Source organism: Arachis duranensis, chromosome 3 (assembly GCF_000817695.3).
Source record: "Arachis duranensis cultivar V14167 chromosome 3, aradu.V14167.gnm2.J7QH, whole genome shotgun sequence".
Taxonomy (NCBI): domain Eukaryota; kingdom Viridiplantae; phylum Streptophyta; class Magnoliopsida; order Fabales; family Fabaceae; genus Arachis; species Arachis duranensis.
The window spans coordinates 78,574,242-78,578,685 of record NC_029774.3 but is presented as its reverse complement, the minus strand read 5'-3'; the positions used below and the strand labels follow the sequence as shown (position 1 = coordinate 78,578,685).

General features: G+C 41.1%; 1 non-coding gene across 1 annotated transcript; it reads right to left on the bottom strand.

Moving 5' to 3' along the window:
* Positions 1 to 778: 778 nt before the first annotated feature.
* LOC127745989 (small nucleolar RNA R71) lies at positions 779 to 882 on the bottom strand. The gene has a single exon (XR_008007610.1). It is a non-coding gene; the product is annotated as a small nucleolar RNA R71 (small nucleolar RNA).
* Between the last annotated feature and the right edge of the window lie 3,562 nt (positions 883 to 4,444).

Genomic DNA, 4,444 nt, shown 5'->3' with positions numbered 1-4,444 from the left:
TAATTTTCGAAAATCATTAACTCCTTTTCAAAATTATTTTCGAAAACTTATGTCTCTTATCTTATTCTATTTATTTATTCATTCACTAACACTTCTCTTCATCTCAAATCACTGCCCCTATCCTCACCTTTGTGTTTGGATTATCCTTTCTTTATTCCCTTTCTTCTTCTACTAACAATAAGGAACCTCTTTACTGTGACATAGAGGATTCCTCTTCTTTTTCTATTCTCTTCTCTTTCATATGAGCAGGAACAAGGAAAAAGGCATTCTTGTTGAAGCTGATCCTGAACCTGAAAGGACTCTGAAGAGGAAACTAAGAGAAGCTAAATTACAACAATCTAGAGACAACCTTACTGAAATTTTCGAACAAGAAAAGGATATGGCAGCCGAACCCAACAACAATAATGCAAGAAGGATGCTTGGTGATTATACTGCACCTACTTCCAAGTTTGATGGAAGAAGCATCTCAATTCCTGCCATTGGAGAAAACAATTTTGAGCTAAAACCTCAATTAGTTGCTCTAATGCAACAGAACTGCAAGTTTCATGGACTTCCATCAGAAGATCCCTACCAGTTCTTAACTGAGCTCTTGCAGATTTGTGAGACTGTTACGACTAATGGAGTAGATCCTGAAGTCTACAGGCTCATGCTTTTCCCTTTTGCTGTAAGAGACAGAGCTAGAGCATGGTTGGACTCTCAACCTAAAGTTAGCCTGTACTCCTGGGATAAGCTGGTCACGACCTTCTTGGCTAAATTCTTTTCTCCTCAAAAGCTGAGCAAGCTTAGAGTGGATGTTCAAACCTTTAAACAAAAAGATGGTGAATTCCTCTATGAAGCTTGGGAGAGATACAAGCAGATGACCAAAAGATGTCCTTCTGACATGTTTTCAGAATGGACCATGATAGATATATTCTATTATGGTCTATCTGAATTCTCTAAGATATCACTGGACCATTCTGTAGGTGGATCCATTCATCTAAAGAAAACGCCTGCAGAGGCTCAAGAAATTATTGACATGGTTGCAATAACCAGTTCATGTACACTTCTGAAAGGAATTCTGTGAATAATGAGACGCCTCAAAGGAAGGGAGTTCTTGAAAGTGATGCTCTGAATGCCATATTGGCTCAGAACAAAATGTTGACTTAGGAAGTCAACATGATTTCTCAAAGTCTGAATGGATGGCAAAATGCATCCAACAGTACTAAAGAGACATCTTCTGAAGAAGAAGCTTATGATCCTGAGAACCCTGTAATAGCAGAGGTAAATTATATGGGTGAACCTTATGGAAACACCTATAATTTATTATGGAGAAATCATCCAAATTTCTCATGGAAGGATCAACAAAAGCCTCAACAAGGCTTTAATAATGGTGGAAGAAATAGGCTCAGCAATATCAAGCCTTATCCATCATCTTCTCAGCAACAGACAGAGAATTATGAACAGAGTACCTCTAACTTAGCAAATCTAGTCTCTGATCTGTCTAAGGCCACTTTAAGTTTCATGAGTGAAACAAGGTCCTCCATCAGAAACCTGGAGGCACAAGTGGGCCAGCTGAGTAAGAAAATCGGTAAAACTCCTCCTAGTACTCTCCCAAGCAATACTGAAGAGAATCCAAAAAGAGAATGCAAGGCCATTGATTTAATCAACATGGCCGAACCTAGAGAGGAAGGAGAGGACGTGAATCCCAATGAGGAATACCTCATGGGACGTCTCTCAAGCAAGAAGGAGTTCCCTATTGAGGACCCAAGGGAATCTGAGGCTCATATAGAGACTATAGAGATCCCATTAAACCTTATTTTGCCATTCATGAGCGCTGAAGACTATTTTTCCTCTGAAGAGGATGAAGATGTAACTGGAGAGCAAGTTGCTCAATATCTAGGAGCTATCATGAAGCTAATGCCAAGTTATTTGGTAATGAGACTTGGGAAGGTGAACCTTTCTTGCTCATCAGTGAACTAGATACATGGGTTCAGCAAACCTTACCTAAAAAAAGACAAGATCCTGGCAAATTCTTAATACCTTGTACCATAGGCACCATGACCTTTGAAAATGCTCTGTGTGACCTGGGGTCAAGCATAAATCTTATGCCACTCTCTGTAATGGAGAAGCTGGGGATCATTGAGGTACAACTTGCCATATTTTCATTACAATTGGCAGACAAGTCAGAAAAACAAGCTTATGGATTGGTAGAGGAGGTGTTGGTAAAGGTTGAAGGCCTTTACATCCCTGCTGATTTCATAATCTTAGACACTAGGAAGGAGGAGGATGAATGTATCATCCTTGGAAGACCTTTCCTAGCCACAGCAGGAGCTGTGATAGATGTTAACAGAGGAGAATTAGTCCTTCAATTGAATGGGGACTACCTTGTGTTTAAGGCTCAATGATCTTCTTCTTTAACAATGGAGAGGAAGCATGAAAAGCTTCTCTCAGAACAGAGTCAAACAAAGCCCCCACAATCAAACTCTAAGTTTGGGGTTGAATCCCCACATCCAAACTCTAAGTTTGGTGTTGGGAGTCTACAACATTGACCTGATCACCTGTGAGGCTCCATGAGAGCCCACTGTCAAGCTATTGACATTAAAGAAGCGCTTATTGGGAGGCAACCCAATTTTTATTTATCTAATTTTATTTTTATTTTTATTATTCTTTTATGTTTTATTAGGTTCATGATCATGTGGAGTCATGAAAAAATACTAAAATTAAAAACAGAATCAAAAACAGCAGAAGAAAAATCACACCTTGGAGGAAGGACTTACTGGCGTTTAAATGCCAGTAAGGAGAATCTGGCTGGTGTTCAACACCAGAACAGAGCATGGATCTTGTCGTTGAATGCCAGAAACAAGCATCATCCTGGCGTTTGAACGCCAGGAATATGCCCTGAGGAGAGCTAGCGCTGAACGCCAGAAACAAGCATGGAACTGGCATTCAACGCCAGAAACATGCTGCAGTTGGGCGTTGAATGCCCAACATAAGCATCACTTCGGCGTTTAAACGCCAGAATTGTATGCAAAGGAGTTTTACATGCCTAATTGGTGCAGGGATGTAAATCCTTGATACCACAGGATCTTTGGACCCCACATGATCATCTCAGGATCTGTGGATCCCACAGGATCTCCAACTACCTTAACTCACCCTTTCTCCTCTTCTTCACATTCATCCTCTCTTCCCCATAAACACTCTTCCCCAAAAACCTTTCACCAATCACCTCAATCTCTCTTCCCAATTACCCACCTTCACCACTCACATCCATCCACCCTTCCCCATAAACCTCACCTACCTTCAAAAATTCAAAATTACTTTCCCACCCAACCCACCCAATATGGCCGAACCTTAACCCCTCTCCCTCCACTATAAATACCCCTCTATTCTTCTTCATTTTCACACAACACAACCCTCTCTTTTCCACCTTGGCCGAAACACAACCTTCTCTCCCTCTCCTCCATATCTTCTTCTTCTTCATCTATTCTTTCTTCTCTTGCTCGAGGGTGAGCAATATTTTAAGTTTGGTGTGGTAAAATCATAGCTTTTTGTTTTTCCATAACCATTAATAGCACCTAAGGCCGGAGAAACCTCAAGAAAAGGGAAAGGGAAGACAAAAGCTTCCACCTCTGAGTCATGAGAGATGGAGAGATTCATCTCCAAAGCCCATCAAGACCACTTCTATGATGTTGTGTCCAAAAAGAAGGTGATCCCTGAGGTCCCTTTCAAACTCAAGAAAAATGAGTATCCGGAGATCCGACATGAGATACAAAGAAGAAGTTGGGAAGTTCTGACCAACCCCATTCAACAAGTCGGAATCTTAATGGTTCAAGAGTTCTATGCCAATGCATGGATCACTAGGAACCATAATCAAAGTGTGAACCCGAATCCAAAGAATTATCTTACAATGGTTTGGGGAAAATACTTAGATTTCAGTCCGAAAAATGTAAGGTCGGCGTTTAACTTGCGCATGATGCAAGGAGATGAACGCCCCTACACAAGAAGGGTCAACTTTGATCAAAGATTGGACCAAGTCCTTATGGACTGGTGCACGAAATTGCAATCACACTTTTGCAATCCCGCACAACTAACCAGCAAGTGTACTGGGTCGTCCAAGTAATACCTTGCGTGAGCAAGGGTCGATCCCACAGAGATTGTCGGCTTGAAGCAAGCTATGGTTATCTTGTAAATCTTAGTCAGGATATCAGAAATTATCAGGATTGATTGTTAAAAGCAAAAGAACATGAAATGATTACTTGTTTTGCAGTAATGGAGAATAGGTTGAGGTTTGGAGATGCTCCATCTTCTGAATCTCTGCTTTCCTACTGTCTTCTTCTTCAAACACGCAAGTCTCCTTCCATGGCAAGCTATATGTAGGGTTTCACCGTTGTCAATGGCTACCTCCCATCCTCTCAGTGAAAGCGATTGCATATGCTCTGTCACAGCATAGCGGAATTCATCTGTC